This window comes from Elgaria multicarinata, chromosome 4 (genome assembly GCF_023053635.1).
Source record: "Elgaria multicarinata webbii isolate HBS135686 ecotype San Diego chromosome 4, rElgMul1.1.pri, whole genome shotgun sequence".
NCBI lineage: Eukaryota > Metazoa > Chordata > Lepidosauria > Squamata > Anguidae > Elgaria > Elgaria multicarinata.
The window spans coordinates 121,596,557-121,622,569 of NC_086174.1; the positions used below are offsets into that span (position 1 = coordinate 121,596,557).

General features: G+C 40.5%; 1 protein-coding gene across 2 annotated transcripts in view; it reads right to left on the reverse strand.

Moving 5' to 3' along the window:
* The window catches only part of DLGAP2 (DLG associated protein 2), a 305,540-nt gene that overhangs the window by 132,180 nt on the left and 147,347 nt on the right, over window positions 1-26,013 (reverse strand). The window contains exon 3 of one of the 2 annotated variants that reach the window (XM_063125107.1): window positions 23,535-23,567. The exons of the other annotated variant lie outside the window; for it this stretch is intronic. The gene's annotated coding sequence lies outside the window, so the exon portion shown is untranslated. The remainder of the gene's footprint in view (window positions 1-23,534; window positions 23,568-26,013) is intronic. 2 annotated transcript variants of the gene reach the window in all.

Consider the following 26,013-nt stretch of genomic DNA (forward strand, 5'->3'; position numbering starts at 1 on the left):
TGAAGTTGACTTTTGTTCTCACATACTAGCAGGAGTCATAGGACCTCTTCTCGGGTCTATTTAAGAGTGTGACAAATATCCAAATAAGGGGGATATTAACAGGTTGGCCAGGGCTAGGGAATAGAAATAAAAGTCAACTATTTAGAGCAGTACAAGAATCAATTCACTGCTAATCACTTGCCAAATTACAGTAATTTGAAGACTACATGGCAAAGGTAAGATTTAAGGGGGTTAGCAGTACAGCATCTAATGTTAACTGTTAAACAGTGAAATCTATAATTGCATTTTAAAATTGCTACAGTTTTACTTTAATTATAGATTGGCACTGTGATCATATAGCCTATCTATCAAAGTATGATATTTATCCAAGCTCTGCAGGCTTGGAAGTGATTCATGACCTTATTTTGATTTCATATGTTAGTTGCAATTATTTCAGAGTAACTTAGTATTGTGTTGGCTTTCTCTTCTATGGTATTAGAGAGCCCAAAGGTGGGGTGACCAGTTGGAGAGTGGGGGAAACCAAGGTACACTGACACTTCTATGGTGTTTACAGTGCCAGGCTAAAAGCTGCCCCTGAATGATAGTAGGGGGAAGCCAAGCTCCATTTGAGAACACTCCCAACAAAAGATGAGAAGAACTTGCAATCCCTGATGTGCCAGCAGTTGAAATAGCATTCTGGGTGGGTTGATTTCCTTCCGTTCTGCTGCATGACAGTTGCTATGCCACTATATACATTAAATGTGTGGGTTTCTATCATTGCAGCTGGCTCTGCACTGGCTGAGAGGGCCTTTACGATGATATTTATGTAGCAATGCTTCCATTGTAGGCTGGAGCTTGCAGTAATGCTATTGCTAGGCATGGCAAGGCAAAGAACAGGACAGAGAGCTCACTGTGGGACTGGATTTAAAGTCAGGCGAGATACAACAATTCCTTACAAGCAGGAAACCTGGAGAGTTGCTGCAGCAGCAGTGGTTTGGAGAAACTTTTGTTTGAGCTAGTCTTGTATGAGAGGATGTGTGAAGCCTCTAGATGGAGCTTGCTGGCTTCACAATTAAAGGAACTATGCTCTATTAAGTAGATACTGTATGTTCTCTCCAGCAAAGCTGCTTATTTCAGGCCCTGGGCTTAGAGGAGTGAAGGAGAAAGTCTGCCAAAGGCACAGTGGTCTAGGAAGCAGTCATCAAAGTCTGAGCAGAGGTACTCCTTCAGAAGCTGGAGATGAAGTCCCCACTGTTCCCTGGAGTAGTGCTTGGCTGACTGCCTCCTGGGATGCTCCAGTAATCCAGTCCTCCCCATATTTTTGAATCTGAAAAGCCCTCCTCTGACCCACAGATGGTGAAGAGGAAAGGGTAGGTTCTTGGACCATGACAGTAAATAATCCTCTGTTGTTTCCCTTTCCTGACTTATCTTCAATCATTTCTGTTCTACTATCAGCTTTGTAAGGCACCACACTGCTATATATGTTGGTAGCAGTTGCTCCCAGTACAGCAACATCAACCAGGAGTCTGCAAGATAAGATTCTACAGTACTCTAAACTTAATGCTGTGCTGAAAATGGCCTCCACTTTCATAGGTCCCTTCCATTAAAATGGAGTGGGGACATTTTCCACATCTGTTGAAGGGAACGGGGGGGAAATATTATCACACTTTCAGAAGGGTAGACAGTTTTATCTTACCAGGGGTATGGGAGAATTCAGAGAGGACAAATTATTTTAAAGGGTTTCAAGAGGCATAACTACAATTTGCAACTTGGCACTATTAAAAGTTTCTGGTTCCAGGGCATTCTAGGGGGTGGGGAGGGGGATAAAGGCAGCTGACACTTACATTCCACTATGTGGATATGATAAGATGTTTATAAAATTATGCATGTGTGGAGAAAAAGGAAAAGGAGAATTTTTCCTCCCCTTCTCATAATTATAGAACCTGGGGTCATCCAATGAAGTTGAATACCAGGAAATTCGGAATTGCCAAAATGAAGAACAACACATAGTTAAACTATAAAATTCACTACCACAAGTTGTCAGAATAGCCACTACCTTGGGCATCTTTAAAAGGGGATTAGACAACTTCATGGAGAATCATGGCTACTAGTCATGATGACTATATATGCCTCAGTATACCAGTTGCTTGGGAACATGAGGAGGAGGAAGCTATTGCATTCATATCCTACTGTGGGCTTCCCATGGGGAATTGGTGGGCCTCTGCGAGAACATAATACTGGACCAGGTACGCCTTTGGTCTGATACAGCACAGATCTTCATAGGTTCTTTATGATCACAGAAGTAACTGAGATCCAGGGGAGGCTCCTATTGAATGCCTCCCCCCACTCTTCCAGGGGGAGTGTTCCAAGAGTGGGAATTCATAGAAATCTTAGAGTCTCTGACTACATTTCAAGCAAAAGGGCATATTTTAATTAACACACAGTATCTTCAGAGAGATAGTCTATATTCAGGGATGTGATAAAAAGGTTAAACTAAGCTTTGATTACAGGGGGCACTACTAGAACTTAAAGTTATGTACAAAATGGATGTAAGAAAGAATATAATGGAAACCAGATTGATATTTCAGCTTTTGTCAGAGATATTTCGCTAGAACACACACAAACTCATGCAAAAGCCACATTTTTAATGAGCTCTCCACTATTACCTCATCTTCTTTCATTTTGTTTGTTTCCCCGGGTAGCTGTGTCTTCTATCTATAAAATAAGATCTCTGAGGCAGGGATTGTCTTTTTTATGGTCTGTTTTTACAGTACACAGCACAGTGGTTTTTATGGATCCCAGAAGGCAAATAAATAAATAAACAAATAGCATTTGAACTACAACCATTGCTTGAGTTACATCTTTTGTACCAATGGAAAGGACTGTAGGATAAACACCCCCCATCCACCCAAGACTGACAGATGAAAGATAAGGCAGTATATTTCTGATGACACAGGCTTCAGCCTTAGAAAAAGTTACTTCAGAGAAGTCCCACTGAAGCAAAAAAGACATTAAAGAAAATGTGCTGTACTCAGCTGATCATTTCAGATGGCCAACAGAGAGGAAGCAATTCTGGTAAAACTTCTACTATTGTAAATGAGAAAGTCATTGCTTGTAAATAAGGTCAGTAAATAATTCTGAATCAGATGGTCAGAACCATTTGTTTTATGGGCCCTCATTCACAACTTTTTATGTTGTTACAACACCAAAGATGCTGTCAAGGCAAGACAGCAATTAAGAGTGACACTGTGGTAAATAAAACATGACATTGTCTTTACATATTTGGGGTGAAAGCAAAATGTTCCCAAGGGCACAGTCTGCATACTCATTTATAGAAGCACCATACTCTGGCAATGGAGTGGGAAAACTTCTCTTCCTCTATTTTGCCAGGGAGATCAGTTCTCTCCATTCTTTGTAATTGCACTGTTATATTTATGTTGGTTTTAAGGCAAAACCAAGCCCATTCCTTGTATCAGGATACTTCTGGTGTGGAGGTTTATTTCAATAGGGCTTCCGGATCACAGCTCTGACAGCATGTCAGTCTTCTGAGCACCTCTCCAACTGTGAATTAAAACGAGTTTTTGTTTATCTCAGTTTAGTCCCATCAGTCATGTGGGACTAAACTGAAGGTAGGGAGAAGGTGCGCCACAAAACTGGGGAAACTGAACAGTGCTAGCTCTCAGTTTTGGGGAGCACTTGGATAAGTTGTCTGGCATGCCCCCCCCCCTCTCTGCATGCCTCCCTTCTGTGTGTGGGCCCAGCTCCTTCTCCCACTCACCTGCCCTCTCCCTCTGGCCTACTTACACACTGATCAAAAAGAGGAATTACATCGCCAAAAAGAAAAAAAAAAGAGGGGAGGGGAAGGACAACAGGAGACCCCAATATACATTATATTTGCATATGCACATTTATATGTACAAATGAAAATTTAGAAATAATACCTTTATTTTAACTAGAAATACAATACATCTCACCAAAGTGAGGAAGTCTGACTAGGTGATGTGTGTGCCTGATGAGTCTGCTGCCCAGGTGCTAACTGTAGATGGGCACTTTCAAGGCTCTTCCTTACTCTCCCTTCTTATGGTTATTTTATTTATTTATTGCATTTTTATACCGCCCAATAGCCAAAGCTCCCTGAGCCTTCCTTAGCGACCTGATTTTCAATCAGATCTCAATTGGGCAGCCCATCAAATAGAGAATGCTTTCAAATAGAGGACTGTCCTCTGCCACCTCTTCAAAATGGGGACAGTCCTCCATAAAGTAGGACACCAGGCCACCCTACATGGCCCTAGACTATACAACTGCGAAGAGGGAGAATGCAAGTCAAGTAGAAGATGCTCCTCCTGCACCTCACTGCTTACTCACTTTGGGAGGGCAAGTAAGGCAGAGGAGAGCCGGAAGATCAGCCCTGGGGCGGCCCTGAAGAGGTGCAGGCCTCAGCAGGTCCCCAGCAATACTGACCTCTGAGGCTGGCCCTGAAAATGAGCCCAGAGGAGTTCCGTCTGAACCCCATTTTGTGGCTGTGGAGCTGTTAAAGAGAGAAACAGGCTGCCCAGGTTGCAATCTGACAGTCCTGTGGTTTGAATGAATATGTTCTCTCATTTTCTCTGTCCTGAATAATGTGCATATCTGGCTTTTTCCAGGAAGATGAGATTCTCTCAAGAGCCACAGAGCTCCTAGAGCAGCCTCTCTCGTTCCCAATCCACACACCGGCTTCCCCTTTCCCCTTCCTTTTTTCATTTTATATGCTGTCTGCCTTCTTCAACAGTCAGCACTCAAGCAAGCTGCTGGCTCAGCCATATCGTTGCAATTCTACTTGGCCAGAATCCTCTATTTAATCATCAACAGCTGTGAGGCAGTTGTTGTTTTTTTGGCTATGGGCATGGCTGAGCTACCACTGTTCTTAAAGAGATACACACACCCCAAGAAAAAACACCTTGTATTCAGCTCCAGTTCTGTTCATCTCCTTTGTCCCTAATTAGTAAACAGATTTTTGAATTTTCCTTATCAATTACAATATACACTTCTTTCCCTTTTCTTTTAAAAATACACTCTAAATGAGTGCATAAACACTTGTTTAGGACAAAGTGTGTTTGGGGGGAACAGACACTTTGAGGGTGTTCGGATGATAGTGAGAAGCCACTGTGGGTTCTCCGCCCCCCCCCCCACATCACGCCATGCCCACACCCGTTGTTTATATAATAACAGGCCATTGCATGCCAGGTTAGCATGTCCTCCAAATATGGCAAGCAGCATGGCAGGGGTGGGTTCTTATGCACCTTACAACCTCGAATGCAAGTCTTGGGTTGTAGGGTGGATATCTGCATGCCACACACTGAGTTCAGACGACATGTAATTATGTATACAGTGGGTGTGCACACAGCACACACTGACGGGGGGAGGGGGGCTTTTAACACAATTTTTAATTACTTCAATTCTCCCTCCCTCCCTCTCTGTCCCTTTTTCCTCATGTGTCAAGTTTTAAATCCAGATTGTAAGCCTAAGGGCAGCAGCTGTCATGCTACTTAATTTTGCAAGCCACTCTTTTGGGCTAATGGATGGGGAATAAATAAATAAATAAATAAATAAATAGTCTCAATTAACGGCAGGAAGAAGTGGTGTGTTTTGTTTGTCTGATGGGGTGGGAATTCTTCATTCATACCACAAATGAAGAATATATATATATATATATATATATATATATATATATATATATATTTCTCTTTCTGTCTCTGTAAATAACAATTACACTATCTTTGCATTGCACGCCTGACATATTTCTTCAAAGCACTAATAAATTACTGTTAACCACTTTATTTTTTTTATTAGTGCACAGGTTATAATGCGTAAGTCAGCTAAAACTAGGTGGCACCTTACACGTCAAACACCAAAAGGCACTTGTAAGTACATCCTACTCACAAATGATCCATTTCCTGCCTAACACATCATTTGCTAAACCAATCGCATACAATCACTTTACATTGTGTTTACAGTGTGTAGGATTTGCTTGATTAATTGAATGAGTAAGGTTGTTTCCTTCTTTTCTGGAAAGCAGAAAGTATCAAAAAGGGTGGTTTAGGCTTAAACCCTACACACACACACACGGAAGTAAATCCAATTGAACTGAGTCAGACATACTTCTATATAGACCTACCTAGGAATGTGTTACTTAATACAAAGCACCTTGGTTCTCAGTGCACAGATTTTCTGTCAGATTTTACACTGGTTAAAGAACAATGACTTAGTTCAGATGAAATGGCAGACCATTCTGCATCAATTGAGCCTTGAGGAGCTGAAGTGCCAGCCTGCCATAATTAGGAATATGCAATCCCCAACTGAGGGCTGTCAGGGGCTGTTGTGTCATGTGAAACTGGTGGTGGAGCTTGTTTGAGGGTAAAACAACCCTTCTATAACCCAAAATCGGTTGTAGGATTATGCAAGGCTTGTTTATCCATCAAATAACCCCCACCAGCTGGGTTCAGAATGATATGACAACCACTGCTTGGGGGTTGCACATTCATAATGGTGGCCGACACATGATGAACCAAAGGTAAATTAACCCATGATGGGCTGTCGTGTTGTCTGAACTGAACTAATGTTAAATCAACCCTTGGGGGAGGGGGTACAAAGCTGCTCCTGCCATGCTGTGCGCTGGGTTCAAATGACATGCCAAGCTATGCTGCAGCGTGGGTAATCATGTACATGACAGGCATGTGTGCAGCACATGGGAGGTGGTGGTGGTGTAAGGAGAAGCCATGATGGCTTCTTTACCCCCTGTGATCGTCTGAATTCAGACATTAACATTGACTGCACCGCACACAGTTTGAATCAACCACTTCCCTTTTGAAAGCCAACTTATTTTCTTACGCCATTGTTCTCCACAAAGAAAGCTTATTTAATGGTGTTTTCCTTGAAGCAGTACTTTTAAAGAACCCTATGGATTTTTGCTAGCTGCAGACTACACATGTTCCTGGGCTTTAGTTAACAGCAAACTTATAGGTTTAAAGAGAAATTTAAACCTAAATTTCTGTCGCATGGAAGCGTGGTGTAGGTTGGAAGCTGTAAAGCCTGTTTTATTGTTGTGCTGATGTAATGTTTTAATTGTTTTTAACTGTTTTTATTTATTATTTTTATCTTGTTTTTATTTTGTCATGTTGCATGTTAATGTATACTACTTAAGGATTTTAATATATTAAGTGATATAGATGCATTTTAAATAGGTTTCTTTGTTGTAAAGATATCATACACATTCCTGCTCTAGTCAAGAGTACCTACATGAAGTAGCAAGCATGGGGGTTATTTCCTGCCCCATCAGAGTAATCTTCATGTGTGACAGTGGGTAATATCCAAGTCCCAGTACTAGTGCATGCAACATTGCACTAGCATCAAGTAATGCTTTAGCAATGTAACTAGTGTAATGAGAAAAAAGCATGGTGGCAAAAGTTCAGTGATTTTTTCTTCGAAATGAAGCACACACTTGGCCACTGTCAAAACTTGGACATCCAAGTTCAGGGCTGGGTCCAGGAGCACACCCAAGCCTGAGTCTTCAGAGGGAGCATAACCCTACTGAGCACAGGATGGGTCCTGTAAGGATTTTCTTCACTTTGTTTTGCTCACTTAGTATAGATATATTATGAGAGGTTTGCAGAGATGGGGAGGGGGCTGTAGGAACTTAGGTCCCTGGAATTTTAACCTCGTTTCTCCCCCCCCCCACTTATTCTAAAGCTCAGCTTATAGCCTAGGTGTAGGCAACTTTAATATATGCAATTGGAGCTAGAATTACACAGCTGCTGGCACCATATTTGCCCTCCAATAGATCATTGTTAAAGGATTTAAAGTGTCCTCCTCCATGTTGCAGGGCGTCAGAAAGGTGCCCTGTATTGTAGGAAGGCCCTCTTTACTGGTAAAGTACTTGTGAAAGGCTCTCTTCACCAGTAAAGTGTGAGTGGTAACCATATAGCTTCTAGATTTGTAAGTATCTCTTATCTTTGCTTGGATGGCTGAAGGTTTTGTGCGTGTGTGTGTGTTAAATTTTCTTTATTTTAATAACATGCATTGAACCAACCTAGGCCATTGTTTCAGTTTTGATTGGTATGATCTGAGTGAATATAATTCTATTTCAAGTTCTTGAAGGAATCTCACCGATATTTGGGCCAAACCAGGGCTGTTTGAGAAGAGTTTGCCTGAGTAACTAATACCAGGGACCCTGGGGTTTTAGCCTTGGGTTTTTCCATTTACAGTCCCTATTCCCTCATTTGCCTTTTGACTAACCAGGAGCACCCAGTGCACTTTGATGAAGCAAATGATGACCATGATGAAACAACCGCTACCTTTCCATGGGTGATTGGGCAAGGTTCCTGATTGCATGGAGTGCTATACTTCAGAATAGGTAAGCTGCTATTTTTCTAGGCCCAAGACATTTTTCTGTCTGAGGCAGAACAGCAAATGGTCAATGTGCGTAGTGCCCAATGCTGATCCAAGTTATTTTGGTACCTGAGGCAGAAAATCACACAAGTACTTCTTCCCATTCCTGGCAGTAAAAAAAATGACAAGAATAAATTAAACAATTAACAATTTTCTGCATTTTCAAGACACCCAAAATCTGTTGGCTGAGATGGCTGCCTCTCACTGCCTACTCTGCTACCTCAGGCCAGCCCTACTGTGTAACTGAGAGACTGGGGCACCATTTCTTCCTTTTGTGAAGTTTGTTTCTTGTCATTTCAAAACATCCCCATATCCTGCCAGCTATACATATGGCAACATCATTTAATTGGGATTTCACAGACTTACTTTCCCTGAACACATGTCCAAATTCAGAAATACATAAATATTCCAACAGCAAAAATAACTTAACATCTGAACAGTCAGTTTCTATGGAGACTGAAATAAAAGTGAACAGTCTAATGTGAGTTTTTTTTTTAATTCAACCTGATGTCTTCGAGATTATTAGGAGTACTTCTTAATGCCTCAGGGAGAGTTATTATTCTGAAGAGCGCCTTTAATATGTGCGACTGGCTGTTTTCTACAGCAAGGTCTTCTCCTCTAACCCTGTTTACTGAAAAGCAGCTTCTGCTACATCCTAATAAAAATGCTTGCCTTAGGATTGCCACTCGGCTTACATAAGAATGAGTGACAGACAATTCCCCTTCTTTTATGCCAATCACATGCCATCTTTGCAGACTACGTTTTTATTTTTGGAGCAGAAGAAATCAGGAATACTTGATGCCAATACTCTAATACCAAAACTTTTGCCAGCACATAGAAAAAGTGGAGAGAGAGAGAGAGAGAGAGAGAGAGAGAGAGAGAGAGAGAGAGAGAGAGAGAGAATCAGGACTCTTACATCTTTGGGCTACATTCCCAAAATTTCAGTTCCCCAGGTAAGAGTGAAATCGACAGAACATGTAATGCTGTGGGCCATAAACTAGCATATACTACATGTAGTGCCTGATCTTTACAGGCAATAGCAGCAACTAAAAGTCCCTCAGGGGAAAAATCAGTGTGGAGATCAGAGCAATTGTGGGCTTCCTGAAACTTTTTGGAAGATAGCTGGATAGGAAGGGGACCCTGCCTTCATTTGAAGTTAACACTTTTTCAGTCTTAAACCATTATTTTAGAAGCTACTGTTCCTGCCTATGCTTGGCCTATTAAATCTTAATAAGTCTGGAAAAATCTAAGGGACCACCAATCTTTGTCATAAACCTTCCTGAATATTAAGATCTACAGGAGAGGTCATCTTGAGGGCAACATTGCCCAGAGTGGTCCATAGTCACCCTCAAACTATGGAATGTGCTCCCTCAAGGATTACAATTGGCCTCCACTCTAATGGCTTTTAGAAAGGGTGTGAAGACACATTTTAATTTCGCCTTTTAAATGTCATAGTTGTTTTAACATTTATTTAAAGTTCTTTTTTTATTGTGTTAAGGTGTTACTGTTTTAAATTGTTGTACACTGCCCTGATGGCTTTTTAGCAGATAAGGAGGTATATATCAATGTTAATAATAAATTAATACAAATAAAAATCCCAGGTTTTTATCACATGGAATTTGTGTGATGGAATTTTTCTGGTAAAATGTGGCTGAATATCATCATTTGTCCCTGTGGACTGTTATATGTAGGAAAAACAGCATGTAGCATCTGAACACAGGTCGTAGAACACCGTTCAAAACTAAGCTGCCAAGTTCTGGATGCACCCTTAGTCCAACATTTTATTGATTATTCCCACCATTATAATGATCTCAGATTCTTGGTTATTGATGGAGTCTATGCCCATAGATATAACTGGTGTGACTATGACAATCTTCTTCTAAGGAGGGAGGCTGAATGGAACTTTAAATTATACATGGTACAGCCCAAGGGTTTGAACACGAGCCTTGAACTTGCGTCATTTTTGGGAAGGTAATTACCTTTTTGAATTCCTTGCAGTTAGATAGATGTGGCTTTAAGGAAGATATATAAAAGACACGAGGGTAAAATGCTTGAAGAAAACTCACCACCTCTGAAGTTTCTCAAAAAAACGTGCCTGGGATTTGAGGTCAGAAGAATAGCTAATTGTTTACAATTGTTATATTTCTTTGATTAACCTTGCAATTGGAAGTTCATATTTTTCTTTAGTCAATCCATCTTGGAGGACAATTAAAGAACAATTTAAGAATGGCCTCACCTTTTCTCCCACAGCACATCCTTATTAGTGGTGGTGAGTTGCAGATGTTTAGCTGGTATTCATATTACCCTTATCTTCAAATTCCTGATGTATAACCTCAGTTTTGGGATTTATTTTCATTTCTATTATGTTATGTTTTTCAGTAACTATAGTGAGTTTCTGAGGAAGCTGCAGTGAAACAGGTGTAAAATCTAGAGTCCTGTAAAGTTGTCACTCAGCATTTCAGTACTAAATATATGAAACTGATTTTTTGAATCTTTGCTATGTTACGAATATATGTAATTGATTTAAATGCACCTATTCTGTTGTAATTTCTTTCCTGCTTATATATTATATCAGTCCTTTTGCCCCATTGTTTCTGGCTTTTTCAGATTGTTGTGCAATTGTGTGCTGTTTAGCATTGTCTTTATCGGTTATTTGCAACTGCTGCCTGTTTTGTGCTTCTGAATAGTGATGCAGCCAGCCACATTTTACCTGCAATTATTTACTATGGTAATTTTTCCTGAATACATATGCAGCATAAACATAAGCATTCTTACAGTGCAATCTTATACAAATTCAAATTGTTATTTATTACGGCTGCAGACCAGCAAAATTAACACCAAAACATGCAAAGGATAGATAAAAAGTGACATAAAAACAAAATACAGCTTAGTGAATTACTTCTCTCAGAAGGATTGCAGCGTTATTTTTCTAATTTGCATTGCGGTCATGAGAAACTTAGAGACCCTTTCAGTAATATGGGAGGGAAAAAGGTTCACTGATTTCAATGGGGATTATTTTCAGGTAAATGGGTTTAGGAATGCAGCCTTAGGGTTGAAAATAAATCCTATCAAATTCAACGGGACTTCTTACTTCTGAGTAGATGTGCCTAGTATTGCAGTATGAAGGTCTTTTGACACAATCAGGCTTGGATGTGTGTGCGCGCATATATTTTTGTTGGGAGGGGAAAAGTGTTACAATAAATTGATTTATTTTTACATACTCATTTGTTGTTTCCCATTGCTAGCATTTTTGTCATGGGGATAGTACATTTTCCAAGCACTTTTGTAAGTGCTATTACAAAAGGCAAAAACATCTCCTGCCACACCCTGATATGCATCCATTGCTGTTGCGCTAGTAGAATTGTGTGGAATATGGTTCTGCAAATGTTTTGGGGTAGGCTGTCATCTGCACAATAATTACTGAGCAACATATCTCCCCCATTCCGACTGGCACCATTTTGCAATTGGTAGTGATCTCTTTGTTATAATTTTAATTACTTTAAGTATTTGGAGGTACCCTCTTGCTAAACAACCACATTGTTGTCATATCATTTTAATCAGGCCTGCAGAACTTGCAACTAGGTTTTTGGTTTTTTTAATAGAAAATATGTTTAGAATGATGATGATGATGATGATGATGATGATGATTTATATAGCACCATCAGTGTACATGGTGCTGTACAGAGTAAAACAATAAAATAGCAAAACCCTGCCGCATAGGCTTACATTCTAATAAAATCATAATAAAACAATAAGAAGGGGAAGAGAATGCACCAAACAGGCACAGGGTAGAGTAAAACTAACAGTATAAAAGTCAGATCAAAATCAAGTTTTAAAAGCTTTAGAAAAAAGAAAAGTTTTTAGCTGAGCTTTAAAAGCTGCGATTGAACTTGTAGTTCTCAAATGTTCTGGAAGAGCGTTCCAGGCATAAGGGGCAGCGGAAAAAAATGGACGAAGCTGAGCAAGGGAAGTAGAGACCCTTGGGCAGGCGAGAAACATGGCATCAGAGGAGCGAAGAGCACGAGCAGGGCAATAGTGTGAGATGAGAGAGGAAAGATAGGAAGGAGCTAGACAGTGAAAAGCTTTGTATGTTAACAGGATAAGTTTATATTGGATTCTGAGGTGAATTGGAAGCCAATGAAGAGATTTCAGAAGTGGAGTAACATGGTCAGAGCGGCGAACCAAGAAGATGATCTTAGCAGCAGAATGGTGAACAGAAACCAACGAACTGATGTGAGAAGAAGGAAGGCCAGTGAGAAGAAGGTTGCAGTAGTCCAACCGAGAAATAACCAATGCATGAACAAGAGTCTTGGCAGAAGAGACAGACAAAAATGATCGAATCCTGGCAATATTATACAGGAAAAAACGACAGGATTTAGCTACTGCCTCAATATAAGGAATAAAGGAGAGCGAGGAATCAAATATAAAGCCAAGACTACCTTGACTGGAGTAAGTGTAACATTATTGACAGTAAGAGAGAATGAGAGATGAGGAGAAGGTTTAGGAGGAAAAGCAAGCAATTCAGTCTTTGCCATATTAAGTTTCAAACGACGGTGAAGCAACCAAGCTGAGATATCTGAAAGACATGCCGAGATACGATCGTGAACATCAGGAGAAAGATCCGGAGATGAAAGATATAATTGTGTATCATCGGCATACAGATGATATTGGAGGCCATGAGATTGAATAAGATTACCCAAGGACAACATGTATAAATGATGTATTTTGTGTGAAAATGTGTTTACAAATATGTATTTAAATGTGAGTTTTTATGTGGATCTTTAAAAACAACAATACGTGTTTTAATAATCTGAATCTGAAAATGGAATGGAACAGATTCATAAATGAACATATCTGAAAGTGATCTGAGCCAGATCTATACCAAGCAGGATATGAAAGCGGTTAGAAAATGGTATATGGAATGTGTCATGGGCCCCAGCAGTTGTCAGTGCACTTCAAATCCATTGTAAAGCGGTGGTGTAGATCCTGGACTGGAATAGACTGATCAGTCCATCCCTATTTTGACCCAGCAACCTGACTACAGTCCACCAACCAGTTTACAGTTGAGATTATATTATTTACAAGAGAGGTGAATGACTTCTGGCCCTCCAGTTGTTTGGCCTAAAACTCCCATTCTCCTTCACCATTGGCTGTGATGGCTAGGGCCAATGGGAGTTGTAGGCCAAAGCCTTTGAAGTAGCTCACCTGTTGTACAATTTATTTTGCATAAAAAGGAAAAACCTCCTAGTGACAGTTATTACAGGTGTTTTAAAAAAGAAAGAAAGAATGTAGAAAATAAATGACGCTGCATATTTAGGATTTCGATGGCTAACAGTCTTATACATGGAGTATTTGTGTGTATGTGTGTTAACTATAAAGCTGCTATTTACTTTCCTATTACATTTCCACGTTAAATAGGCTTTATCTTTTCATGGCATATATTTTAAATTTAAAACGTTTATTTGCTTATACTTGTTTTCCTATAAGGAAAGGAAAACAACAAACTCAAAAGCCGCAGGACCGGTTAATATTTGAAAAAGATGCCATATTTCAGCTAAAGTTCTTGCATAATTTTTTTGTGAACTGTGGTTCCCATAGAAACAGGAAGCATGCTTTAGCTAACATTGCTAGTTTCCATTCTAGGCGCTCCATTGTCATCTTAGAATACACATACAGAACTGATTCCCCTCCACTCCTGAAGAAGCTGCTATTATGACAGATGTGACACCAGAAAAATCTCATGAGTGTTCACTGAAATGTTTCTTCCTCCATAACAACTGGTAATTTGTTCTCCCTTTGCTATCTGTTTAGCTTAGCATTGTCAGTCCTGCCCCACCACAAGGAAACATGTTGGGTCAAAGTCTACGTTCCAGCTAGAAATGAATCTCACATGTAGGCTGAATTTCTCAACGCCTCCACATTGCCTCCACCTACACATCTGGCTGTAATAAAAGAGTGAGGGCCAAACTTCAAATGACATTAAATCAATGTATCTTCACATCTAATGTGCAGGGTTTTTTTTTTTAAAAAAAAATGCAAATTGCACCAGATGTGTGCATGTGATAATAATTTATGGGATCAGAGTAGGCATTGTGGGTAAACATAATCCTTTTAGCTCCTACTGCGGTCCTGAGGAAAGCCCTTCTTCTGAATCTCTTGGACAAATCCAGTTGAATCTGTCTCATTTATTTATTTATTGCATTTATAACCCTCCTTGAAAGGAAATTCAAAATGGTCAAAATCTAAATGTGTTTTAAGCAGAATTGCTGAGGATTCTCTATAGCCGTTTCTACACCAGCCCGAAAATGCGGGCTGGTCACGGCTGAGTCCCTGTGTGTCTAAATGATGCACAGGGACTCCTGGGAGGAAGGAGGGACGAGAACAGGTTTTCCCAGGGATAAGTACTCCCAGGGAAAATCTGATTCTTCCCACAGTCTTGGGATTGTCTCGAGACTGCGGGAGGTGTGGCTGCCCATCCCGGTTTCTTCCCTCCTTCCTGCGAGTAGTGGGGAGCAATAGAGGGATGGAACCAGGCTGGGGTGGGGTGGGGGTGGGGATGGAGCTTTTTTAAAAAAGACCAAAAATCTCACGTTTTGTTGGAGCACACGTGGACTAAGGCGAGGAGCTCGTGAGATCTTACCCCTCCCTCCCACTACACTGGGCTGGGGTAGAAATGGCCTCTCTCTCTCTGCTGAGTTTTAGTTATGGTAAATTTCAAGTTATCTGTGTATTTTCGGCGTATTTGTATTACTGTATATATGTATGTATGCTTTCTTTTGATGTATTTGTCAAAGTCTTTGGCTAGTACAATAAACTTTGGATTGATTGACCTCAAGCTTTATAAAGTACTAAGTAGTGCTGTTCTGAAAATACCTCTCAATTTTCTTGAAACTTTTTGCCTCCCGCGAAAGGGGCAGCTCTTTTTCTCCCATTTTTGTGCGGGTGGAATAGGAATTTCACTGTGCTGGAATAGGGGCAAGCTATACGTTCACAAATACTGAGGGTAATCTTACTTATTTTGACAAGTTGTAGTGCTTTACCGCTGGAATCCTGAAGGGTGTTTGGGAACCAGCGTCCGTTCACTCTCCTGGGAGTAAGTGCCATTGAACTCACACGTTTATTCCCCCTGCCGGCGATAGGGACCTTAAATGCCCTATTACCACTTAGGGCTTTAAAGGCCCCATGGGCAAGGAGAGGAAACGTGTGATTTCCACAAAGTTGGGGAAATTGTGTTTTTTTTTCTGTTGCATTAATGAACTTAGGAATGTAGCAAAAGTCCACTGGGTATTGCATAGTCCTTCTGCTGTGTCAATTGCACACTTATCCTTGCGTTAATGGGGCCTTTAATGCCACCATAGAATCATAGAATAGTAGAGTTGGAAGGGGCCTACAAGGCCATTGAGTCCAACTGCCTGCTCATTGCAAGAAGAGTAGGGAGCCTACTGCACCCGGTATTCCCAGGCAGTCTCCCATCCAAATACTAACCAGGCCTGACCCTGCTTAACTTCCAAGCTCAGAGGGGAGATGGTGCATCTCTCACCAATGGACCCATCAGCATGGGGTGGGGGGAAAGCACACTTTTCAGGGCCTCTGGAAAGTGCACAATTTGCCATGCTGTGGTAATGGTGGCTGCCATTCATGCAGTGGGGAAAAGGGGCTCACAAATCTCACAAGCACTCTACAGGGGTTCACAAGGCCTGGCTTGTGGGGGGCAGACAGCATGAGCGCTCACAAGATGAGCAGTTCCCGGCTTGCCAACCACTAGGTTCTGCTAGGTATTTTGGCTAGAAGAACATGAGTACAGGTTGTTCTTATAGTCATAATATTTTGAAGCTTTGTATATTGCGATTGAGCCACTACGTTGAAGTGGCTGTCATTTCAAAATAAATGACTGGGATAGATTGAGTGGAAAGAAGATATGTTAAAAAGGGGCATAATCCTTATTTTTTAAAAAGGAGGAGCAGTTAAAAAGGGGCATAATCCTTATTTTTTTTAAAGGAGGAGCAGTAACAACCTACGGTAAAGGTTTTTATGGATGTTTTCCCATCAAGCAGATAACAACATATGCAATTTATGCTGCAACGCAGCATTAATATATGAGATGGAATTTTAAATATTTTCACTGAATATTTTTCATTTGACATTCATTTTTAATGTAAGGCAGTGTAAGAAAATGAAACACTGCATATCTAAAGCACCAGGGTGTAAATGACCATAGCATGGTCAAAATTTTAATTTAACAGAACAATAGCAACTTTATAATGATGAAGCACTTGAGAAAATGAGGTGTTAACCATGCAGTACTTTCTTTTTCTTTATTCATAGTTCAGAAGATTTCATATTGAAGGAAAAATAATGTGTAAATTTAGGGGTCTAATTAAACTCTGTAAAAATTAACACTGGGGATCATTAGAGACACCAGCTACCATCAATGTATAGTTGTATAATTGTACCATCAACTATAAACAATAGCCCATATTATAAGTTCACGTTCATATTTAAAAGTTCACATTCATATTTGAAGTCCTGTCAACAACATTTATTTTAAAATTATGACTAAATTGAGGTCTATTTGACCCTGATATCTCCTTAGTAAAATGCTTCTTACAACTGTTGGAGGGTTAAAAATCTGAGATCTTCTCTAATGTAGCAAATACCAAGAGTGATCACAAAAATGTTATGATCAGTTGTGGTCTACATTTGCATGATTTTTATTAATGCTTAAAATAATTGCCCCATATCTCTTTGTCCTTCCTCTACATTGGTTGCAACCAGAACTAATCAGGCCAGATGTTAGCACCTGGAATACTGTGGCATTTGCTAAGTCCCATGTAGCCTGGCAGGGGCAGCAAGGACTGACACCTTGCCTGTCCCCGCCCTCAACACCCACTGCTAATTGGGCCCCTTCCATCTGTGTTGACCTGGTAGTAGCACTCGAATGGGTCAGGAGCCATTGCTGGGCCAGCCCACTTGCAAATGTGAAGGGAAGTCTGGCATCGGACCTACCTGCTTGCACACAGGGATGTACATACACACAAAACTTGAGCTTGCCAAATTTCTCCAAATTCTACCTCAAAGGTCATTTTGTCTGTATCAGACAGGGACCACATTTGTGCATATATTTGTGCATATTTTGTCAAATATACACATCAATTGCATAAGCTTTGAAATGTGTGCATTTATCCCCAATTGATTAAAGCGTGTTTGTGTGCATTTTTTAAAAAATACACACCTTTTCATGTGCATTTTTCAAATGTATGCATGCTCTTGAACGCCACCGTTTTGGTCTGCAAATTGCATTGCAAACTCGGAAATGTACGGACCTCGACCGCAGATTGTGTTAGAGTCCATGTTTGGTCCTTCTCAAAACCCAACTGAAACTAACTTCTCATACTTCCCTACTTGCATAGGAACTTACCCATAGACAGTGGTGCTGTATTGGGCAGGGAAACACAACGGTTGCTCAGTTCCCCAGCCCAGTACAGAGCCGTTGCCACTGAGTAAGCCAAGCTTGTGAGCAGAATGGGGATAGTGATGGCTAGTCCAAGAAGTGATGGGCACTGGTGTGATCTAACAAGAGCATCTTGTCCAGCCACCCTCCCCACCACAGAATCTTGAGGCAGGCTTTGCATTAAGACCATAAGAAGGGCCCCGATGGATCAGACCAAGGGTCCATCTAGTCCAGGACTCTGTTCACACTGCGGCCAACCAGCCATCAGCCAGGGATGAACAAGCTGGACATGGTGCAACAGCACCCTCCCACCCATGTTCCCCAGCAATTAATTCTAATGAGGGCAACTGGATGATGAACAATTAGCCAAAATTTATTGCTGCTAACTAAAGAAAAAGACAACAGCAAGCACACCAGAATTATACTCAGATTTCCCAGTCTGTCAAGCAAATCCTGAGACAATTTAACAAATGGAACACATTTGTAGCTTAAATATGCCTTATTATAATAAAAGTGAAAAAATGGCATATGGTCTTAAATCTTTATAACAAGCAGTATAACAATTATAGGCTGTGCTGTATCAGTTTCTTTATAGTTTTGTGTTAGCAATTCCCCCCATTTTATAGTTTGGGATATGTACAAGTAATGGCTGCAAGCCAGGGTTCCAAATGCTCTGTGCAGAGGCAAGGGCCCACAGTTGTGCAAATTTGCCTGTAGAAAAACAGATCTTTGACAGAGACATTTCTGAAATTGTCACTTGAATTTCTTCCCTGATTTTAGGGCACCGAATTCCCTGGTCTTGTTTCCAATGGAGAACTGACACCCTAGGAAATCTCTACTGTTCCATACACCAACAGCTTTTCATAGCTTTCAATGCCTTCGATTCATTTGGGTGCTTTCCCTCCTCTGCATTGCTGATGCACACTTGCACATTGATAGAAGACTGCCAAAATACCACCTTGGTGTGAAGCAGACTTCTACTGTTACTTTCTACTGTTAGTTTTTCCCTACCCTGTGCCTGCTTACCCTACCCTGTACCTGTTTGCATTCTCTTCCCCTCCTTATTGTTTTACTATGATTTTATTAGATTGTAAGCCTATGCGGCAGGGTCTTGCTATTTACTGTTTTACTCTGTACAGCACCATGTACATTGATGGTGCTATATAAATAAATAATAATAATAATAATAATTCTTAAGTACAATTACAACAACGTTTCAGGAGAGATCTGGGATCAGGATCTCTTTTGGGGTTTTCTTGTTAAAGCATTCAATCTGTCTGTATCTCTGTGTGTGAGTGTGTGTGTGTGTGTGTGTGAGAGAGAGAGAGAGAGAGGGGAAAGGCTGATGTGTATGTGTGTTTTTGAGAGAAAGAAGGCGAGAAAGAGAGAGGTGGGGGTATTGGCCCTGGTCTCCTCCATGAATGCCTTCAACCATAACTGCTGGTGACTCTTGGGGGCAAAAAGGTTGTCTATCCCTACATGAAGCTATGGCTTCAGATCAAGCCAGGATCTGAAGCCATAACTTAATACTGGGTTGTTTTCACTTCACCATAGTTTAAACAAAACAGAATTCTTTGAATCTGGACTTCATCAGGGGGGATTCTGGTTTGTTTAAAATCAAAAGTGGACACTTCTGATCTCCTTCCTGGAGGGGTGAAAGAGGAAAAGAAATGAGGTCTGTGCAAGCCCAAGATTGCTATGTCTCATTCACAGAGCAGGAGATCATGGTTTTCCATTACATCTGAATTAGAATTATCTATTCTTAACCCATCTCAGTCCAAGGCCTTGAAGATGCAGCCGTTTTTCACATTGGGGACCAACAATGAACACGGTCACAAGGAAGTTTTTAAAAATACTGGAGCTTTAGTTACCAAGGGAAAGGAAGTGAGTTTCACAAGGTTCCATGGAAAATGCACTTCTGTGCTTTGCTGGTGTAATTCATGAATGGTTCACTTTGACAGGATCTACACTACTGCTTTATAACAGTTTATAATGGTATTGACAACTGTTTGGACCCACAACACATTCCATACACCATTTTCAAACCGCTTTCAAAGTGTTATATCCTGCTTGGTCTAGATCTGGCCTTGGTTTGTCTAACTGATTATATTGGGGCATAGGAGAAATGAAATATAAGAACTACATTCATTATGCTTAAATTTTGATGAAGACATTAGATGCATTAAAAAAAATCCTACGTTGTCTGATCAATGACAGTTTTATGCCCTTAGCAAGACAAGTTGACCACTTCTATGAGCTTTAGTTTAAATTACCTTCTTTACAGATTTGCTCTTGGCTATAAAATCCAATTTCATGGAGCTATGTGTGACATAAAATTAGCATGCAAAACGTGAATATATATTCTTTTAAGGGAACGCAAAGAATTTTTCACTCACAACCATGGGATTCTGAGGCACTATCTTTCTCCTCCTTTTGTTGATTTCTGGTTCACTTTGTCCCTTTCTGCCTTGGGGGCTCTCCTACTTTCTATTTGGAATTGTCATCCACCCTGTCCTTCATTCCCTCACTCTTTAGTACACTCTTGGACTTCTGATTTGCAATCATGGTTTTGGCTATTATCTCTATACTGGCTACTCCCAAGTCTATCTCTGAGCTTTCAATTTTGCCCACTCCAAGTCTTTCCACCCAAACTTTCCTTCCTTTGTCTGGCATTTTCAAAGATTTGCATAGAGCCTTTAGGATACTGGCTCACCAGTCCTTTTCCAACTTCACTGGCTGCCAGTCCAGGTCCGATTCAAAGTGCTGGTATTAACATTTAAAGCCTGAAACAGCTTGGGGCCAGGCTATCTGAAGGAACACCTCCTCCCCTATGTACCTGCCTGGGCCCGAAGGTCATCCTCAGGGGTCCTTCTCCTGAGCCCCTGCCAAAGGAAATGCTCTGCTGTGAAGGAACGCCTCCTCCCCTATGTACCTGCCTGGACCCAAAGGTCATCCTCAGGGGTGCTTCTCCTGAGCCCCTGCCAAAGGAAATGCTCTGCTGTGAAGGAATGCCTCCTCCCCTATGTACCTGCCTGGACCCTAAGGTCATCCTCAGGGGTCCTTCTCCTGAGCCCCTGCCAAAGGAAATTTCTCTGCTGTGAAGGAACGCCTCCTCCCCTATGTACCTGCCTGGACCCTAAGGTCATCCTCAGGGGTCCTTCTCCTGAACCCCTGCCAAAGGAAATTTCTCTGCTGTGGCACCCCAGCTGTGGAATGAGCTCCGTAAGGAGGTTCGCCTGGCATCTACACTATATTCTTTCAGATGCCTTTTTATTCTCTCAGCATTTTAATAGTTTATAAACTTAATTTTAACTTTGCTTTTTTAAATATGTATTTCTGAATTGCTGCTGATTTTATCCTGGTTGTGCTTTTATATTGTATTTTATATCATGCTTTTATACTGTTTTATACTTTGAATGGTTATTATTATTATTATTATTATTATTTGTTACCCTCCTCTCCTTCTGGATTGAGGCGGGGTACATCACATAGGTTTTAATTTTTGTGAACTGCCCAGGGAGCTTCAGCTATTGGGCGGTATAAAAATGTAATAAATAAATAAATAAATAAATATGATTTCTCTCTTTCTTTGTGTCTACAAACATCTAAGCCTCTTTATCCTCGTCATCATGTCCACAATCTGTCATATCCTTCCTGTGTCTAAATCACCTGTGTAATTATGTGATGTCACTTCTCACTGAGTTTACTACAACTTCCTCCTGCTTGTGCTTCCCTCTGACCATCTCTGCGAAAATCACTCTGATCATACAATCCTTCAGTCCTTGTGGTTCCATATTGCCATCCACATCAACTTTAAGATCAAAGTCTTTACTTTAAGGCTCTTCTCCCTGTCTTTAGCTGGGAGCCTTTTCTCATCACATAGGTTCTCTGTGTGATTTAGAACCTGATCACAGTTCTAAATTGCATGGGAAGCCTACACAAGTTCAGCAGGCTCCATGCTGGAAGTGTCCATCCTTGATTATGTGGATGGCAATGAGGACGTGACAGGGGGGTGGGGGGTTGAGGCTGCACTTGTCTGCACTCTCTCATGCGGTTCTAATTGTGCCAGAGATTTTAATGCATGACTAGGGTCTCTCCCTCTTTCATCTGTCTTTACTTTTCTTCTCAACGTCTCCATTGAAAGCATGGCCACCATTTGTGTGTCATCAGATAAAGAAACCCCCTTCATTTTCTGAGCCAAACAGGAATTTTAAAGGCACATGTCAAAGGAAACAGCTCCCCAGCATTAAACACAGACATACACAGGCACAATGGTGTTTCTATGATAATGAAATTAGAGCACACCCTTATATTCCCTAACATTTATTTATTTATCACATACTTAGCTTAAGGTTAAGTCAGCTCTATTCAGAACAAAAGGGTGGGATAATTCATGGCATCGATATAGCATTTAAATAGGGATGATTAAAACATTCATTTCATTTTGTTCTTGACCAGAACTTACCCAATTTGCACTTTCCAGACGTGAACGCACAATCAAACACAATCTAAAGTTGATACATTTCCAAGCTTGTGATGTGATTTGTGCAAGAAAACTAAGCACAGGTACTTGAAAAAGGTGTTCCCTGCCCCCAGGTGCATACATTTTTTTTAAAAAAAAAAATCCATACAAGTACACTTAATTGGAGAAAAATGCATACTTTTGAAAAATGTGCACAACTGATGCATACATTTGAAAAAAAAAGTGTTCAAAACTACTTTTCATGTGAACCCACTCCCCCACAGTTCACTCTCTGATTCAAGTCTGATATTGGAGACCTTGATGAATACAGGTTTTGTTTATTCACACATCCCTACATTTGAAAGGTTCTGTTCTGAATGAGTTTCAAGTTGAAATAATACAAATATGAGTTGTGGGGATTTGTTTGCTTCCCTATCCAGATCATCTCAAAAGCCATTTGGGCTTTTCGTGTATTCCTGTTGAACTCAAGAGGTTTTTCAAGCATTTCCTACGAATGGTCAAAAAGCACAAATGGGTGAAGCACAACGGTCTTTTCCCTGCCAGCCACCACCTCTCTTATGGGAATCTATTTTGAATCCAAAATTAGCACTATCACAGATAGTAATACACAAGAAAGCCAAATAATTATAAAGGAAGCCAAACAGGAAAGCCAAACAATCTTAACTTCTGTCCACCTCTTTACAGATTAGATCATGCCCTATTGAACACCTTTAGATGTGACCCAAAAGAACAGTTCCCATACAAATGCCACTGAAATGACTAAGGAATTGAGGTATTGTCTTTGGGGGACTTCATCCTTTTCAATGGATTTTATATACTTATTTTGTTTCTTACTGTCCTATGTACTGTATTTACTCATTAGAATGTCCTAATGAGTAAAATGGGACTTACTCCTAGGTAAATGTGTGTAGGATTGCAGCCTTATAGAGTTAATTTTGAATCTACATGTGTATAATAAAATATCCATATATTTTACTAGATGGAAATCTATATCCAATAATTTCAGATGGAATCGGACTTTAGTAGTAAACACTTCAATTTTGTAAGACATCATATGGAATGTTTTACTTGGTTAAACCCTGCTTTCAGGCATTTGATAGGTGATACAAAATGCATGATGTTACATACACATACATAAACTCACAAACACAGTATACAGTAGCACACATGTACAACATAATTCCAGTCTAACTTTACCTGAAAATGCATGCCCTGTTAGAGAATCCAAACCTGAAATTAAAACAGTAGAAGTATATAACTTTAGCACTAGTTTGCATCCAATCATAACATCCACTTCTGCCATGACCAATAATAATTAGGACATCAAATGGATAAGAACGTGAACTGCAGTTCCTTAGATCAATGCATAATAATTACACATTAAGAAAGCTAAGCGGTCTTATTTTAGTTGAACAGGTTTTAGAAATTAATATCATCACTTCCATAGCACTTTAAAGAAGCCTAACAACCTTTGCTTCATTTGTTTTCCATAAAACCCTTGAGGAAGGTCACAAGTATTCACAAGTTATAGATGGAGAAGTGAAAGCATGATTTTTCAAAGGCTGCACAGTGGATGGATTTGAACCCGATTATGGTATTAAATTAGTAGAGTTCTAATTGTGGCTGGTTTATGGAAGATTTTCCTCCATACAGTAGTGCTCCCATACCTGTCTTTTGTGTGTTTATGTTTGAGTGTGTGTAACAGTTTACCCCTCTATCGTAGAAAAAAAGTTCGCTTCCCAAGCCTCATGTAGGCTGGCTAAGCGGGGGTGGGGGAATTTATTTATTTATTTTATTTGTTACCGCCCCGCAGCCGAAGCTCTCTGGGCGGTTTACAACAATTAAAAGTAGTAAACATTAAAAGTATACAAAAATTTTAAAAACATAAAAACAGTATAAAAACAACAGTATCCATTTAAAAACAACAATTCTGGGGTCCATTAAAAACAAACTTAACATTGTTAAATGCTGTTAAAATGCCTGGGAGAAGAGAAAAGTCTTGACCTGGCGCCGAAAAGATAACAACGTTGGCGCCAGGCGAGCCTCATCGGGAAGATCATTCCACAGTCGGGGGGCAACCACTGAGAAGGCCCTGTCCCTTGTTGCCATCCTCCGAGCTTCCCTCGGAGTAGGCACTCGGAGGAGGACCTTAGATGTTGAGCGCAGTGTACGGGTAGGTTCATGTCGGGAGAATCATGTTATCATGGATTTAAAACAGCCGTGTCTTTCCCCAAACAGTTAACAGTACACTGGCAGCACCCCCACTTCCATCAGAGCATGGAAATTATTTAAGAAATTTCTTGCCTGCTTTTCATCATAAAATAATCCTAAAGTGTGTTAGGATTATTTTATTCTGTCGTGTTATATGGACTCAGTTGTTGTTTATCTATTTTTTTATCAAACTGTTTCTGTCTCACCTTTCCACTGTGAGAGACATTATGTCCTTCCCCATTAAACAGCTTTAAAAATAAAAGTGGTGGTTTCAGTGTTGGAGGAGGGGAAAAGACTTAGGGAACTTTGGTGAGCACACTGAGGCATCAGAAAGTATACCCAAACCAACATCTCTCGGCTTTCCAGAGAACCAACATCTCTCGGCTTTTTTCAAGAGGTTCAGTCTCAGGGCTGAAGACCTGACTGGGTTTTCTGTGGACACTTCTCATATGTGGGGGATAGTGAAGAGTAAAGGCCAGCTACAATAGTGGCTGGAGCTAGTTGAGATCACTCACACAAGGTGAGTAGCGGGAGTGATTCTATGATTCTATGTGCTCCCTCTGGTACTAAGGCGGGGAAGTTCCCTTTAACTTGTTATTATGTGGCAGATCAAGATATGATATGATAAAATTGGGGGCCAGAATTCCACCTATTTATGGCATCTTGTGTCTCCGTCTCAGGGTGTGTGGGGCCGATAGGTATTTTATACTTCTTAAGACCATACAGAAAGTTTTCACACTACTCCAGTTCAATGTCCAGTTGGGCCTCATTGTGCCAGATCGTGATGTGTCCCTCAGGTTCTTTCCCACTTGTGACATATCCCCCCTCCCCCCACCCAATTGTTTGCAGTAGGAAAAGCCTAGCCGTTCCACTTTTCATGCAAGGCAGCCTCCTGGCATCGTATATTTCCCCATGGCAAAGAATCTGCTTCCATCTAACCTTATGAAGATCCAGCTACCATGGGCTACATCATAAGGCTTTTAAAGGAATCCAGTGCAAGGAAAAGATGGATACACTCTTTTCTTGCCAGGTAATTTTCAGGGAACTTCACAGTGTTTGTGGCTCAGTGTTGATAATGCACTTAGAATAATAAGCCAGAAAAGCACAACTGCTCTTGCATAATAATCAGTGTTTCTGGCATCTGGGGAAAATGCTTTTACTACTCTACCTCTGTGTTAAAATGAAATCTTTCCCTCTCTCTTGGAGACCAGAAAGCAGATGTGTCATGACTTTTGCTGCAATCTTTCTTTCAAAGAAAGTTGATTGTTGCTCATTTGGACATGTGAACACTTCTAAATTTGTACACATTTAAAACTGACAGTAGAGTGCACTTGAGAAACATGTGGGAGATACAGAAGACAAAATGTGTTGGACAAAATGTGCTAAGTCAATCTAGCCCTTTCCTGACCTAGAAGTATGGTAGAGGACCTGAACTTGTTCCTCAATTATACATATTAATTAGGAT